The sequence below is a fragment of the Ranitomeya imitator genome, chromosome 5 (genome assembly GCF_032444005.1).
Source record: "Ranitomeya imitator isolate aRanImi1 chromosome 5, aRanImi1.pri, whole genome shotgun sequence".
In the NCBI taxonomy this organism is placed as follows: domain Eukaryota; kingdom Metazoa; phylum Chordata; class Amphibia; order Anura; family Dendrobatidae; genus Ranitomeya; species Ranitomeya imitator.
In genome coordinates this window covers 147,937,321-147,955,542 of record NC_091286.1, presented here as the reverse complement: position 1 = coordinate 147,955,542, position 18,222 = coordinate 147,937,321, and the positions used below count along the sequence as shown (strand labels likewise).

The following is an 18,222-nucleotide window of genomic DNA, read 5'->3' as shown; positions in this document are numbered from 1 at the left end:
CAACAGCCCGAAACACCGTGTCTGCGAATTGAGATACTGATTTGGCTTTTATCCTAAGTCATATTGCACGACTCGTTAAAGAGTTGATTGTGACTTGTAGGATCGCTACTTCCAACAGGTGGCGCTATAGAGTTTAAGTCCTCTTTTTCTCAGAAGAGGCAATTTGCATATTATATTTCCCAGAGGAGCATTGCAAGGCGAATAAGCCTCCTTACCTTGACAAGCCAGAGATGGTATGTCACTCTCCATAAGGAGAAACGATACCCCTTAGACTCCCTCAAAATATAGTAACTCAGAGGAAATTTAATGGTGCCGGCAATGAAGATCATAGATAATTATAATAATTACATAAATTCAGTGGAAAAAAGAGGGTTATGGTACGTTTATACACAAAAAACTGCTATATTGTTTTGCGATAGACAATAACATTAATTAAGCTGTATTTGTTATGTTGTGAGTCCATAGGTCTATCACATAAAGAAATAGAGATGCATCATCTGGATTATAAGGGTCCAATGCATAGAGGAGTGGTATGTCCACGTGGAGCGACTGTTTGACGCCAACCTTATACTCTGAGAACATTGTAAAATTACATTGTATATTAGTGATGGTTCCAGGAGTATATAGGCAGAAGAATCCATGTGTGGCCAGTTTAAATAACCTGTGTGTCAGGTTGGAGTAATGGCGCTTCTGTTGTCTGCGTGCTATGTCGCTGGAAGTATGCACTGTGTATCCGGCTTGTCTTTCTTGGTTAAATACCTAAAGGACCTGTACCATGTGATTGTTGGCGTCATCGCAGTCATGTGATCATAGATGAGATCCTGCTGCGCATGCGCACTAGTGGTAAGTGGGGTATAACTGGACATTACAAAGGCTGGTACTTGCCCATAGTCCTAAGTGACTCTCCTAAATTAAGGGCAAATGTTGTGGCAAAAGCAGTATTTGTATATAGTCTAATGGGTATAGATATTGGCAATATGTGTTCTATTTATGGGCACAAGTATGCCCGGTGTAGATGGATCCGGACGCGCTTGCGCGCTCATTGTTGTCCCTGCTGTAGTGGACATAGCAGGGCTGGAATTTAACCCTTTGTGCTGTACATGCTTATAGGAGATACCTGTGGGTGTGAATATGACATATGTAAAAAAAGGAGATGATTGTTTAAACACAACCGTAAATCTGACAGAATAAGTATACTCTACCATGGGTGAAACGGAGTGCCCAGTGAGAGACAGGAGGGAGGGATTAACAATTTTATTGAAAAAGAAAGTAAGAAGTAGTAATTACAGTCACTTTGAATTGATTTCTATATCACATTCCTGAAAAAAAGGGTTGTTAGAAACTCAGTAAGAATGAGCAGAACAATTCAATGTATAGTCCCATAAGTCCATTCACAAAAAGCTTGAGATATCATAATCGTAATTAAGTCCTTTCGGTTCAAGGGTTTGTAGAGTGAAGATCCAGTAAGCTTCTCAATTTTTCAGGCTCTTAGTCCTATCTTGACCTCTCCTGCACAGTTCAATCTGCTTCAGAACTTGGAATCTTAGTTGCACTATGTTGTGACCCATTCTTTGGAAATAGTGAGGGAGGGGGAGGTGGTCCCTATTACATTTTATATTACACTTGTGTTGCGATATTCTGTCTTTCACTGCCTGAGTTGTCTCCCCTATGTAGGCTAGGCTACAGGGACACTTGATCATATAGACAACGTGTGTAGAATTATGTGTGTCTTCTGTGCATTATTTGACATGTAATTTTAATTTTATCTTTATGTCTTTTTTTTCTTTTTATGTAAATTCTTCACTCGGACATAAGTATTTTCTGATTATGGTGGGCTGAAAACGTTTAAACTATGCATTGTCTGGATGCAAAATAAATGAACACAGAATAATATTTTCCAAGTTTTGTGTGCCAAGTTTATTTAGATTATTGGACATTATGGGCTGGATTCCCTACTTGTGCACCTACAACTATCCCTTACAGAGTGCCATGTTTTTTCATGTAGACTTATTCTGAGTCACATCACGGCCCTTCCGACTCGCAGGATCACACTTTGCTTTATTTGTTAGCTGTAAGTCAAGCGAGAACCAGAGAGCCTGAAGAGCACTGATGTCACTCAGAAGAGTAGCAGAGCAGTGCTGGATACTGGAGAAGATGGCAGTAGGTGCATATATTGTATACATGACACTACAGTACATGTACAGATACACAGGTTTAGAGGGAAAAAAGTTCATTGGAGGACATTTTTAAGAATTGCAATGCTAGAAGGGTTTATTGCACACACTGGTACACAGTCTGTTTTGAACCCCCAACAGCATCTAGATTTGATTGAGATACAAACTCTGACTTGACCATTAGCCCTTCACTCAGAAGCCTGTTTTTACTATCCTGAACAGGCCAAATTTTACAATTCTGACCAGTGTCAATTTATGAGGTAATAAGTCTGGAACACTTCAACAGATCCCACCGATTTTGTACTTCATTATAGTGGTAAAATTTGTCCGTTATGACTTGCATTTATTTGTGAAAATATTGGAAATTTGGCAAAACTTCCTAACAAAAATTGTGCTGATCTAAAGTAGATAAGGGATAAACGTTGACCAGCAATTTCTCTTTTTTCCAACAAAATTTACAAAACCATTTTTTTAGGGACTACATCACATTTGAAGTGACTTTAAGAGCCCTATATGACAGAAAATACCCAAAACTTACAACATTATAAAAACTGCCCCCCTCAAGGTGTTGGAAGCCACATTCAAGAGGTTTATTAAGCCTTCAGGTGCTTCTCAGGAATTAATGGAATGTTTCAGGAAAAAATTAACATTTCACTTTTTTCATAAAAATTTTAATTTAGACCCAATTTTTTTTAATTTTTGCATGGTTAACAGGAAAAAATGGATCACAAAATCTACAATTTCTCCTGAGCTTACTGATACCTAAGTTGTGGAGTAAAACTACTGCTTTGGCGTATGACAGGGCTCAGGAGGTAAGGAGCGCCATTTGACTTTTTGAATGCAAAATTTGCTGGAATCTTTAGTGGATGCCATGTCATGTTTGGAGAGCTACTGATGTGCCTAAAGAGTGGAAGCCCCCTCTAGTGAGCCTATTTTGTAAATTAGACCACTCAGGAAGCTTATTTAGATGTGTGGTGAGCACCTTGAACATCCAAGTGCTTTGAAAAAGTTTATAACGTTGATCCATAAAATTTAAAAATTCACATTTTTTTCCACAAAAATGTTTTTTTTAGCCCCAATTTTTTTATTTTCACAGGAGCAATAGGAAAAAAAATGCAGCTTACAATTTGTTTTGTAATTTCTTCTGAGTATTTAGATACTTAATATGTGGAGGAAAACTACTGTTTGGGTTCGGAAGGGAGCACCATTTGACTTTTTAAATGCAAAGTTTGTTGGAATCATTATTAGACGCCATGTCATATTTGGAGAGCCCCTGATGTGTCTAAAGCAGGGGTGGGGAATTTGTTTTCTTCCAAGGGCCATTTGGATATTTATACCATCCTTCGAGGGCCATGCAAACTCCACGCACAAAGTACATCCTGACTCTGGCACTGTTTTCAAGACTTAATTTTTCATTGCATGCCCTTCAGTGTTCAGTAGTGAACACTGCGTGTATGTGCTAACAGAGCAAGAAGAAATTAATGAGCTTCCTGCCCAACAACGCAGTCTCTGAGAATCTGCCCGGGGGCCTGATAAAAAGTCATCTGAGGGCCGTAAATGGCCCTGTGGCCTGAGGTTTCCCACCCCTGGTCTAAAGAGTGAAAACTCCCTACAAGTGACCCCATTTTGAAAACTAGACCACTTAAGGAATTTATTTAGATGTGTGGTGAGCACCTTGAACTCTCAGGTGCTTCACAGAAGTTTATAACACTAAGCCCTTAAAATAAAAAAAATCTAATTTTCCCCACAAAAATATTTTTTATCCCCACATTTCTTATTTTCACAAGGGTAACAGGAGAAAATGCGGCTCAAAATTTGTTGTTCAATTTCTGCTGAGTACGCTAATACCCCATATGTGGGAAAACTACTGTTTGGGTGCAAGGCAGGGCTCAGAAAGGATGAAGTGACATTTTGGAATGCAGATTTTGATGAAATGTTCTGCCGGTGTCATGTCGCATTTGAAGAGACCCTGATGTGCCAACCAACAAGTGACCACATTTTGGAAACTAAACCCCCTCAAGGAATTTATCTAGATATGTGGTGAGCACCTTGAAGCTCCAGATGCTTCATAGAAGTTTATAGTTTTGAGTCATAAAAATAAAAAAATAAAACATATTTCACAAAAATGTTCTTTTAGCCACAATTTATTTTTTTATTTTTACAAGGGTAACAGTAAAAAATGGACCCCAAACATTGTTGTGCAATTTCCCTTGAGTACACCAATAACTGATATGTGGTTGCAAACTAGTTTTGAGGCACAGTGCAAAGCTCAGAAGGGAATACGCGCCAAATTGGAGTTCAGATTTTGCTGGACTGGTTTGACGGTGCCATGTCACATTGGTCGAGCCCCTCTGGTGCCAAAACAGCAGAATCCCCCCATAAGTGACCCAATTTTAGAGACTACACCTCTCAATTAATTCATCTAGAGGTGCAGTGTTGTGAAAGGTAATTCAGTACCACAATGGACATAGAGGTCAGAACACATACAGTGACCTGACAATAACCCAAAAACATAGAACGAGCTCTGAGACGTGGAACTCTGCTGACCGCAATCCCTAATCCTCTCCAACCACACTAGAGGCAGCCGTGGATTGTGCCTAACGCTCCCTATGCAACTCGGCACAGCCTGAGAAACTAGCTAACCTGAAGATAGAAAATAAGCCTACCTTGCCTCAGAGAAATACCCCAAAGGAAAAGGCAGCCCCCACATATAATGACTGTGAGTTAAGATGAAAAGACAAACGTAGAGATGAAATAGATTTAGCAAAGTGAGGCCCGACTTTCTGAACAGAGCGAGGATAGGAAAGGTAACTTTGCGGTCAACACAAAACCCTACAAAAACCACGCAAAGGGGGTAAAAAGACCCTCCGTACCGAACTAACGGCACGGAGGTACACCCTCTGCGTCCCAGAGCTTCCAGCAAGCAGGAAAAAACAAATAGACAAGCTGGACAGAAAAAACAGCAAACAAAATAGCAAAGCGGAACTTAGCTATGCAGAGCAGCAGGCCACAGGAACGATCCAGGAGGAAACAGGTCCAATACTAGAACATTGACTGGAGGCCAGGATCAAAGCACTAGGTGGAGTTAAATAGAGCAGCACCTAACGACTTCACCACATCACCTGAGGAAGGAAACTCAGAAGCCGCAGTACCACTTTCCTCCACCAACGGAAGCTCACAGAGAGAATCAGCCGAAGTACCACTTGTGACCACAGGAGGGAGCTCTGCCACAGAATTCACAACAGTACCCCCCCTTGAGGAGGGGTCACCGAACCCTCACCAGAGCCCCCAGGACAACCAGGATGAGCCATATGAAAGGCCCGAACAAGATCGGGAGCATGGACATCAGAGGCAAAGACCCAGGAATCATCTTCCTGAGCATAACCCTTCCACTTAACCAAATACTGGAGTTTCCGTCTTGAAACACGAGAATTCAAAATCTTCTCCACTCCAAAATCTTCTCCACAATATACTCCAACTCCCCCTCCACCAAAACCGGGGCAGGAGGATCAACAGATGGAACCATAGGTGCCACGTATCTCCGCAACAATGACCTATGGAATACGTTATGTATGGAAAAAGAATCTGGAAGGGTCAGACGAAAAGACACAGGATTAAGAACCTCAGAAATCCTATACGGACCAATGTAACGAGGTTTAAACTTAGGAGAGGAAACCTTCATAGGAATATGACGAGAAGATAATCAAACCAAATCCCCAACACGAAGTCGGGGACCCACACAGCGTCTGCGATTAGCGAAACGTTGAGCCTTCTCCTGGGACAAGGTCAAATTGTCCACTACATGAGTCCAAATCTGCTGCAACCTGTCCACCACAGTATCCACACCAGGACAGTCCGAAGACTCAACCTGCCCTGAAGAGAAACGAGGATGGAACCCAGAGTTGCAGAAAAACGGCGAAACCAAGGTAGCCGAGCTGGCCCGATTATTAAGGGCGAACTCAGCCAAAGGCAAAAAGGACACCCAGTCATCCTGATCAGCAGAAACAAAGCATCTCAGATATGTTTCCAAGGTCTGATTGGTTCGTTCGGTCTGGCCATTAGTCTGAGGATGGAAAGCCGAGGAAAAAGACAAGGCAATGCCCATCCTACCACAAAAGGCTCGCCAAAACCTCGAAACAAACTGGGAACCTCTGTCAGAAACGATATTCTCTGGAATGCCATGTAAACGAACCACATGCTGGAAGAACAATGGCACCAAATCAGAGGAGGAAGGTAATTTAGACAAGGGTACCAAATGGACCATCTTAGAGAAGCGATCACAGACCACCCAAATGACTGACATCTTTTGAGAGACGGGAAGATCTGAAATAAAATCCATAGAGATATGTGTCCAAGGCCTCTTCGGGACCGGCAAGGGCAAAAGCAACCCACTGGCACGAGAACAGCAGGGCTTAGCCCGAGCACAAATCCCACAGGACTGCACAAAAGAACGCACATCCCGCGACAGAGATGGCCACCAAAAGGATCTAGCCACTAACTCTCTGGTACCAAAGATTCCAGGATGACCAGCCAACACCGAACAATGAACCTCAGAGATAACTTTATTCGTCCACCTATCAGGGACAAACAGTTTCTCCGCTGGGCAACGATCAGGTTTATTAGCCTGAAATTTTTGCAGCACCCGCCGCAAATCAGGGGAGATGGCAGACACAATTACTCCCTCTTTGAGGATACCCGCCAGCTCAGATAAACCCGGAGAGTCGGGCACAAAACTCCTAGACAGAGCATCCGCCTTCACATTTTTAGAGCCCGGAAGGTACGAAATCACAAAGTCAAAACGGGCAAAAAACAGCGACCAACGAGCCTGTCTAGGATTCAACCGCTTGGCAGACTCGAGATAAGTCAAGTTCTTATGATCAGTCAAGACCACCATGCGATGCTTAGCTCCTTCAAGCCAATGACGCCACTCCTCGAATGCCCACTTCATGGCCAGCAACTCTCGATTGCCCACATCATAATTTCGCTCAGCAGGCGAAAACTTCCTGGAAAAGAAGGCGCATGGTTTCATCACCGAGCAATCAGAACTTCTCTGCGACAAAACAGCCCCTGCTCCAATCTCGGAAGCATCAACCTCGACCTGGAACGGAAGCAAAACATCTGGTTGACACAACACAGGGGCAGAAGAAAAACGACGCTTCAACTCTTGAAAAGCTTCCACAGCAGCAGAAGACCAATTGACCACATCAGCACCCTTCTTGGTCAAATCGGTCAATGGTTTAGCAATGCTAGAAAAATTGCAGATGAAGCGACGATAAAAATTAGCAAAGCCCAGGAACTTTTGCAGACTTTTCAGAGATGTTGGCTGAGTCCAATCATGGATGGCTTGGACCTTAACAGGGTCCATCTCGATAGTAGAAGGGGAAAAGATGAACCCCAAAAATGAAACCTTCTGAACACCAAAGAGACACTTTGATCCCTTCACAAACAAAGAATTAGCACGCAGGACCTGAAACACCGTTCTGACCTGCTTCACATGAGACTCCCAATCATCCGAGAAGATCAAAATGTCATCCAAGTACACAATCAGGAATTTATCCAGGTACTCTCGGAAGATGTCATGCATAAAGGACTGAAACACTGATGGAGCATTGGCAAGTCCGAATGGCATTACTAGATACTCAAAATGGCCCTCGGGCGTATTAAATGCAGTTTTCCATTCATCGCCTCGCTTAATACGCACAAGATTATACGCATCACGAAGATCTATCTTGGTGAACCAACTAGCCCCCTTAATCCGAGCAAACAAATCAGATAACAACGGCAAGGGGTACTGAAATTTAACCGTGATCTTATTTAGAAGGCGGTAATCTATACAAGGTCTCAGTGAACCATCCTTCTTGGCTACAAAAAAGAACCCTGCTCCTAATGGCGACGATGACGGGCGAATATGCCCCTTCTCCAAGGACTCCTTCACATAACTCCGCATAGCGGCGTGCTCAGGCACAGATAAATTAAACAGTCGACCTTTTGGGAATTTACTACCAGGAATCAAATCGATAGCACAATCACAATCCCTATGCGGAGGTAGGGTATCGGACTTGGGCTCATCAAATACATCCCGGTAATCAGACAAGAACTCTGGAACCTCAGAAGGGGTGGATGACGAAATAGTCAGAAATGGGACATCACCATGTACCCCCTGACAACCCCAGCTGGACACAGACATGGATTTCCAATCTAATACTGGATTATGGACTTGTAGCCATGGCAACCCCAACACGACCACATCATGCAGATTATGCAACACCAGAAAGCGAATAACCTCCTGATGTGCAGGAGCCATGCACATGGTCAGCTGGGTCCAGTACTGAGGCTTATTCTTGGCCAAAGGCGTAGCATCAATTCCTCTCAATGGAATAGGACACTGCAAGGGCTCCAAGAAAACCCCACAACGCCTAGCATACTCCAAGTCCATCAAATTCAGGGCAGCGCCTGAATCCACAAATGCCATGACAGAATACGATGACAAAGAGCAGATCAAGGTAACGGACAGAAGAAATTTTGACTGTACCGTACCAATGGTGGCAGACCTAGCGAACCGCTTAGTGCGCTTAGGACAATCAGAGATAGCATGAGTGGAATCACCACAGTAGAAACACAGCCCATTCAGACGTCTGTGTTCTCTCTCCAAAAAACAAATCAGGAATAGGAATTCTCGGTTCTAACATAGAATTCTGAACCACAAAGTCTTGAATATTTTGTACTCTTGCCGTGAGCTGATCCACACATGAAGACAGACCTTTAATGTCCATCGCTACACCTGTGTCCTGAACCACCCAAATGTCTAGGGGAAAAAAAAGGCAAAACACAGTGCAGAGAAAAAAAAATGGTCTCAGAACTTCTTTTTTCCCTCTATTGAGAATCATTAGTACTTTGGGCCTCCAGTACTGTTGTGAAAGGTAATTCAGTACCACAATGGACATAGAGGTCAGAACACATACAGTGACCTGACAATAACCCAAAAACATAGAACGAGCTCTGAGACGTGGAACTCTGCTGACCGCAATCCCTAATCCTCTCCAACCACACTAGAGGCAGCCGTGGATTGCGCCTAACGCTCCCTATGCAACTCGGCACAGCCTGAGAAACTAGCTAACCTGAAGATAGAAAATAAGCCTACCTTGCCTCAGAGAAATACCCCAAAGGAAAAGGCAGCCCCCACATATAATGACTGTGAGTTAAGATGAAAAGACAAACGTAGATATGAAATAGATTTAGCAAAGTGAGGCCCGACTTTCTGAACAGAGCGAGGATAGGAAAGGTAACTTTGCGGTCAACACAAAACCCTACAAAAACCACGCAAAGGGGGCAAAAAGACCCTCCGTACCGAACTAACGGCACGGAGGTACACCCTCTGCGTCCCAGAGCTTCCAGCAAGCAGGAAAAAACAAATAGACAAGCTGGACAGAAAAAACAGCAAACAAAATAGCAAAGCGGAACTTAGCTATGCAGAGCAGCAGGCCACAGGAACGATCCAGGAGGAAACAGGTCCAATACTAGAACATTGACTGGAGGCCAGGATCAAAGCACTAGGTGGAGTTAAATAGAGCAGCACCTAACGACTTCACCACATCACCTGAGGAAGGAAACTCAGAAGCCGCAGTACCACTTTCCTCCACCAACGGAAGCTCACAGAGAGAATCAGCCGAAGTACCACTTGTGACCACAGGAGGGAGCTCTGCCACAGAATTCACAACAGTGCAGTGAGCATATTGACACCACAAGTGTGTCAAATAATTTTATTCCATTGGACTGTGAAGAAAAAATAATTTCTTTTTACCACCAAAATTTTGTTTAAGCCCCAGATATGACATTTTCACAATGGGAAATGGGTAAAATGGCACCAAAATTTGTCCCACAAATTCAGCTGAATGTAGAAATACCTTATAAATGGCAACTTATATATGGCCGTATAGTACTGCTTAGCCGCACGACGAGACTCGGGAGGGAAGGAGCACTACTTGTCTCCTGGAGCACAGATTATGCCAGAATAGTTTGCGGACTTCATATACAGAGCCCCTAAGTACTAGAACTGCAGAATCACCCCTCAAGTGTCCCCATTTTGGATATTATACCTCTTTGGCAGTTTATCTACAGGTGTATTGACAATTTTTACTCAATGGGTTTTTTCCAGAAATAAGCAGCAGTGGATGTTGCTGAGTGAAAATTGCAAACTTCCATTGCAATGCCCAGTACATTGTAGTGCCCAGTTCATGCTTCTGGATGCATACACCAGTAAATTAGGCTGCCTATTATCACTATAGAAATGCCAACTATGTGGATGCTAAATGTAGTTTAGACACATTGTGAGGCCCAGAAGAGAGGGGGGCATTTGGATTTGGGAGCGCAGAATTTGCTGAATTTCTTTTGGGAGGCGATAAGGCATTTTGCTTTTCCAGAGCCTTTATGCTACCAGTAAAGGGGAAGCCCCCTATATTTCCATTGACAGATGACGGACCTGAATGGGGACTTGCTTTTTTGTGGATTGAGTTAAAGCTTTTGTTGGGAACATTTCACATAACATTTGGGATTGCATTTATCTGGCGCTCTACCCTGACCACTTACATTGGGGTTTACATCTAAATTTCCAAGTGACGTGATTCAGATGAAACCCCAGAGGGATCTATTCACTATAATGAGGCAGCAGAGTTACTCTGGACTCTGCTGGGCCTCTGCTCAGCATTGTCCTTATTTTCAAAAGTGAACAAAACTGTGGCCAACTGAGCTTTTATGCACACCTAAAAAGACGGACGATGCCTTATCAGAGGCCAGACAGCATCCACAGTTCCTCCATCTGCCTCATTTTAGGGATTCTTCCACTGGGGGCTCCATCTGAATAACATATTTTATAGATTTACACTGAAATCCCTGGGCAAGCGCTCAGCGCAGAGTGCAGTATAAATGTGAGCTGAGCCTTACCGCAATCTTTGGGAGGCAGAATGATAAAAATATAAGCAGATCCGAGTATAAGTCGAGGCACCTAATTTTGCCATGGAAAACTGGGTAAGCTTATTGACTCGAGTATAAGTCGGGTATGCATTGTCCCCTTATCCCTGTCCTGCTATGCATGGCTCCCCCCATCCTTTCATGGTATGTGTGGCTCCCCCATCCTGTCCTGCTATGTGTGTCTCCCTCCATTCTATCCTGCTATGTGTGGCTCCCCCCATCCTGTCCTGCTTTGTGTGGCTCCCCTTGTTGTATGCATGGCTCCGTATGGCTCACCCCCCCCATCCTAATCACCCTCCTCACGCCATTGCTGCATCTTCATTGTCCCAGCACCGGCAGCTCTTCCTGTACTCAGCGGTCACGTGGTACCACTCATAAAGGTAATGAATATGCACTCCACACCTATGGGATTGGAGACGCATGCATATTCATTACCTTAATGAGTGGTACCACGTGACTGCTCAGCGCGGGGAACAGCTGCCGGTGCCGGGACATATATGCAGGAATGGAGATGCAGTGATGGCGCAAGGAGGGTGAGTATGATGTCTTCTTGAAGCTGGCAGCTGCAGCTGTCACTGTGCCACAGCCGCCAACTCCTGCCGCTGCTCTACCGCTTCTCCTTCCCCGGTGGCTTTCTGGTCAATGACTCATGTATAAGCTGAGGAGGGGGTATTCAGCACCAAAAAAATGTGCTGAAAATCTCGTCTTATGCATGAGTATATACGGTACTTTATTCTTTGGGTCAGTGTGATTACAGCGATACCAGATTTGTATATATATATCTATATATATATATATCTATATATATATATATATACATATATATATATATATAACATATATTTATATAACATATATTTATATATATATATATATATATATATATATATATATATATATAGATATATATATGTATATATATCTATATATATATATATATAGGTTTTATGTTTGGCTGCTGTCACACACTGAAAGACGCTTTTTTGTGCAAAAATAAGTTTTTGCATCCCCTATTTAGATACAGTAGCTACAATTTATCCATATTTCGGCTGACAGTTTTTTATGTTTTGACGCTATTACACAATAAATCTATTTTCTTTGAAAAAATACTTATTTTTGCTTTGCTTTATTCTGAGAGCTCTAACTTTTCTCCTGTTATTCCCTAAGCTGTCTCCTTCCCTAGGAGATCTGGGACAGAAATTCTAGGGTATAAACCTGTGAGGAAAACAGGGATAACAAAAAGCAATTCACATACAAAATACTCACCAAAGATTGAGAGGTATATTGGGAAGTGTAAAAATGTATAAACCTAATGGGAATAGGACAATGAGGAAAGCATACACCCAAAAACAGCATACAACAATCTCCAGCAGGAACAATAATTTCCAACTCAGCAGAGCAACTCCAGGGAACCAAGAAGGAAACTTTCATTGGTGAGGAAGAGAAGGTCTGGCCAGGTTTTATAGACAGAGAAAGCAAAACAGGTCAGGAGCAGCTGTGAGATGGAGCTGCACGTTTCTAATCAGCATAGAAAGGGTTGATAACCTCGTTTTCACCAAAAGAAACGAAATCCATTTAATGTGGGAAACTAAACACACAGGCTAAATGGAAGACCTGCGATTCAGAACACTTAAAGATTTTCTAACCTGAGATCCCAGGAGCACGTGACACACTCGTGACAGGTGAACCCACGGTCATCTCTCAGTCCGAGGTCAACATGGAGACCATCCTTCTCTCTGCGATGCCCCGCGATATTGTTGTCAATATTCACAGCGGCATCAGAGGGGTTAAACGCACGTGATCAGTGCTAGCACTGACCGATAGAGCTGACACCTGCATTTGATCCTGGCAGTATATATACAGCGCATGTCAGGAAAAAGTTAAACAACTCTTTGGCCCCAATTCTTCACAGTGGTTATGTTCTGGCTTAAATTGGTTTAAAAAGAAGCAAAATGGAATTGAGCAAAAATGTTGCAACTTTTAACATTTTCACCTCAGTTTCTCACGTCTCTGCCAAAATGGACGGAACTTAGGTGGGGTGGAGATGTGACACCACATCTCTTATAATTCGTGATGTATAGTGGTGCACCTTATGCCAAAAATCTTACTCCACATCCCCTTATCAAAACCAGCAATGTTCATGGAGTTTAGTGTCATGTTGAAAGATTCACTTTCAGCTGAATTTCAATTTTCGACTAGTGGGAAAACATTATCTTTAAGAACAAAGTTTTCTAATATCATTCCAAACATCAACATTAAATTCATCTGTTTGACTATGCTAGATAATAACAGAAAATGTAAAAAAGTAAGAAGTAACACTGTATAATGGGGAGCAGGCCTATTCTTCCTTGATCTTCACCCCTGGCATGCCCATTATTCCTTGATTGATGCCCTAATAGCCAGCATACTTTGACTCCTTATCCCTACAGCACCACTCTGATGACTCTTGGTCAGTGACACCTGCTGTTTAATTGTAGGTAGTTTTATGAGAGTCATATTTAGAAAGTTATTAGAATGCACTATGAAACAGATAAGGCGGCAGCACTCTGTATAGCTATAGCATGCAAGCATAAAATATGACAGTTGAATTGCATTACTGCCCTAGAAATATGAAAAATTGAGAATGCTTAGCACATAAATTGGCCAATTCATGTTTACATGGCAGCCACGTTAAGGCGCTTCTCAATGCCAGGTCCTAATGCCAATCTTCACATAGACAGTCTACATGTCTCTGGGAACCTAATAAGAATCCTCTCTGGACTAAAGTCTATATCTCAATGGAGGGGTAGAATCCTGCTGCAATTAAAAATGACTGAGGCTAAGGGCGGAGTGCTCAGTCAGAAGGCTAATACAAATATTAAAAAACTGACCTTCACATCCAAACATAAATCAGAGTGTGTATGGTATTAGATCCTGGCATCGAGAATCGCCTTAACGTGGCTACCAGGTACACATGAATTGGCCAATTTATGCACTAAGCATTCTCAATTTTTCATATTTATAGTGCAGTAATGCAATTCAATTTTCATATTTTGTTTGCTTGCTATAGCGCTACAGAGTGCTGTCTTATTTGTTTGATTGTATCTGAGTTGGTGACTTTAGGTAAGCACTTGTTCAGACCTGATTTATGTTTAGATGTGATGGTCAGTTTTTTTGATATTAGAATGTGCTATAACGTTGGTTTTGCCACAAAGATTTTGTGACATGTCTTCATCAGGTTTTTCTCCAACTAGAGATAAGTAATTGAGTTTTGGCTACCCAAGTGTGGCATCTAGTCCTCTATAAAAGCTGGTTTCCACTTCTATGCCCGCTATTCTCAGCCGAGCATCCAGGGCACGGTTACATAATAACACAACTGGACTGGATGCCCAATCAGTGCACTGCGAATCCAATTGCTCATCTCTGAGACCATTGTTTAGTTAATTACAATAACGATTTTCTAGTGAATTCTATGGAGGTGAGATGGCCCTAAACAGAATTTTTTATACAGCAATGCTTTTCAATTCATTGAATAGATTGTTCCTGTAGTTCTGGTGTTTGTCAAGGTGTTCATTGGCAATTTTTTGGGTTTCCTTCTGGAACACTTATCCCGTAGCTCAGTTTTTGTCTAATAGAAAACACATGCACTTTAATCACTATTGCTGAGAGATACTTGTATGACACACAATAAAATAGCTGGGATACTTAGAGTTTATTCTGCTCTTAGATTGACCTCAACAAATAGCCTGATCTAGGAAAGTTGTCACTTATTGAAAATCTTATTAATAATCATGTCAGATGAATCATTAATTCTCAATTGTTTGTAAAATCCCTTTCTGGACTCATAACATTCTTTCTGAAGAGCTCTTTAGATATTGATATCAAATTAAATGTTTAAGGCAGATAAAGTGGTTTTTCAGCCTTATATAAGCTTATCCCTAATATGGGCCACATCAGTGGGCAGGCTTGGACTGGACCACTGGAGAACAGGAGAATCCTCTGGTGGGCCCCTGTGTAGAGTGAGCCACCACCCCCTTATATGAGCAGTACTTGGCACAATATATTTGAATCACTATGTACAGACAGGGGCAGCATCTTATTCATTTAACAATCTACCCAGCTCATTGTTATATACATTTGTGATTGAGGATAATGTCACATTTGCGTGTAGCTGAGAAGTTAGGCCTTAGAGTTGGTTACCGGTGGGACCTGGAGATGTTTACCAGCGGGCCCTGGAGTTGGTTACAGGTGGGCCCTGGAGTTGGTTACTGGTGGACCTTTGGCTCCCCAGTGTCAGTAGGATCCAAATATTGACTCCTCTGCAGCTGTTTGAAGACGTTACAATATACTCAGCAGCTTGGTTTTCACTTGCTTGTGCAAGAGGTTTTCTTTTTAGCAACTATGCAAGATGCTCCCATTAAAGTGAAGAATACAGAGCTGCAATACCTCACATCGTTGCCATGAAAAGTAGACTACAGGAGAGTACGAACCAGTCTGCCAGCTGCGATAATGGAGGTTGTGGCACACTTAAGAGCACCACAGCCTCTTCGAACAGATGATCGCAGAGGGTGCCAATATCTCCACCAATATAATATTGATAGGGATAACCCCTTTAAAACCAAAAGGCAATGTGTACTTGTGAATGTGATGAGCCAAGAATACCTAATTAACAGCTTTTAGTTAAAAAAAAACTACAGAAATATAGTTAAAATGTCAGCAGTGTGTGTGATTGATTGCAACTGGTAATGTACACTGGAATGTGCTAATTATCTACTATGCGCATACAGTATAATAATCAGCTAAAAGTGATTGTACATTTTCATTTCCTCATTGTCAATGGCTCCAATGAAAAAAGATCTTTGACTGATTTCCGTGAGAAAATATTTTGCTCAGAATGCACTTGGCAGGGATCATAAATTTATTTTAGTAATTGGCCGTGGGAAAAATTGTATTTGTTTATCTTGATTACTTAAGTTAAGCACCAGACTATGCGTTTGGTAAGATTAGTGCATTACGCCAACACATATCATTTGCTGGATGCATAGCAGTGGAGGTAGGAATATCCTATTTTTCTATATCTTTTATTATTTTACTAGTATTATTACAGCTTTTTCTTCATCAGAATCCGTACAGTGTGGTAAGAAGTATCTGATGATATTTAACGGAGATTGTTAATTTGTCTTGCAGTGTACAATTTTAAACATATGTCTCCAAACTAATCATATTGAAGAAGGTTTGGCAGATCTCCTGACATAACAATACTGGAGCATCTTTTTAGGACTTTGCATTGTGCTACAGAAAAGGTTGTCTGCTTTCCACATGTATACAGTAGCTTAATCATTTTCTGGTGAAAAGTTATACATTAGGCTTTGTTTACAAATCCCTTAGTTGTGAAGATCTCTGCTTGCTCTCAATGGGATGCGATACCAAATAAGTGGCTTTTGGATTTTTTTATTGTTTAATTTTGAATGAGGCAAAAGGAGTGTGATTTGAACTTTTTTTAATTTTTGAAATATTTAAAAAAAAATGTTTTTACATTTTTTACCTGTTTGAATAGTCTCCTTAGGAGACTTGAAGCTGCGATCTCCTGATTGCTTGATCTACGCATACACAGTGGGGAAAATAGGTATTTGATACCATGCGGATTTTGCACGTTTTCCCAGCTATAAAGAATGCAGAGGTCTGTAATTTATTTCTTAGGTACATCTCAACTGTGAGAGACAGAATCTAAAAAAATGCAGAAAATCACATTGTATGATTTTAACATAATTACTTTGCATTTCATTGCATGAAATAAGTATTTGATACAATAGAAAAGCAGAAATTAATACTTGGTACAGAAACTTTTGTTTACAATTGCAGCCGTCAGACGTTTTCTGTAGTTCTTAACAAAGTTTGCACACACTGCAGCAGAGAATTTGGCCCACTCCTCCATACAGATCTTCTCCAGATCTTTCAGATTTTGAGACTGTCCCTGGGCAACATTGAGTTACTGCTCCCTCCAAAAATTTTCTATTGGGTTCAGGTCTGGAGACTGCTAGGCCACTCCAGGACCTTGAAATGCTTCTTACAGAGCCATTCCTTAGTTGCCATGGCTTTGTGTTTCAGATCATTGTCATGCTGGAAGACCCAGTCACGACCCATCTTTTATGCTCTTACTGAGGGAAGGAGGTTGTTGGGCAAAATCTTGAGATACCTGACCTCATCCATCCTCCCTTCAATACGATGTAGTCATCCTGTCCCCTTTGCAGAAAAGCACCCTCAAAGTATAATTTTTCCCCATCATGCTTCACAGTTGGGGCAGTGTTCTTGGGGTTGTACTCATCCTTCTTCTTCCTCGAAACACAACAAGTGGAGTTGATACCAAAAAGTTCTATTTTTGTCTCATTTGACCTTCTCCCATGCTTCCTCTGGATCATTCAATGTTAATTGGTGAACTTCATACGGGCCTGTCATGTGCTGGCATGAGCAGAGGAACCTTTTGTGCCCTGCAGGATTTTGATCCATGATGGTGTAGTGTGTTACTAATGGTAATGTTTGAGATTGTGGTCCCAGCTCTCTTCAGGTCATTGACCAGGTCCTCCCATTTAGTTCTGGGATGATCCCTGACCTTTCTCAGAATCATTCTTACCCCACGAGGTGAGATGTTCCAAGGAGCCCCAGACCGAGGAAGTTTGACAGTCATCTTGTGTTTCTTCCGTTTTCTAATAATTGCGCCAATAGTTGTTACCTTCTAAACAAGCTGCTTGCCAATTGTCCTGTAGCCTATCCTAGCCTGGTGCAGGTCTACAAATTAGTCCTTGGTGTTTTTAGACAGCTTTTTGGTTTTGGCAAAAGGTTGGAGTGTGATTGATTGAGTGTGTGGACAGGTGTGTTTTATACAGGTAGTGAATGCAATTAATACAGGTAACGAGTGCAGAAGAGGAGGGCTTTTTAAAGAAAAACAAATAGGTCTGTGAGAGCCAGAATTTTTGCCAGTTGGTAGGTGATCAAATACTTATTTCATGCAATAAAATGCAATTTGATTATTTAAAAATCATAAACTGTGATTTTCTTGTTTTTATTTTTAGAGTCTGTCTTTCACAGTTGAAGTGTACCTACG

General features: G+C 41.9%; 1 protein-coding gene across 9 annotated transcripts in view; it reads left to right on the top strand.

Annotated features, from left to right (window-relative positions):
• Positions 1–18,222, top strand: part of LOC138681586 (uncharacterized) — a 1,359,044-nt gene that overhangs the window by 342,478 nt on the left and 998,344 nt on the right. Inside the window, exon 1 of one of the 9 annotated variants that reach the window (XR_011321934.1) lies at positions 16,144–16,173. The exons of the other annotated variants lie outside the window; for them this stretch is intronic. The gene's annotated coding sequence lies outside the window, so the exon portion shown is untranslated. Of the gene's footprint in view, positions 1–16,143; positions 16,174–18,222 lie in introns of those variants that run through there. 9 annotated transcript variants of the gene reach the window in all.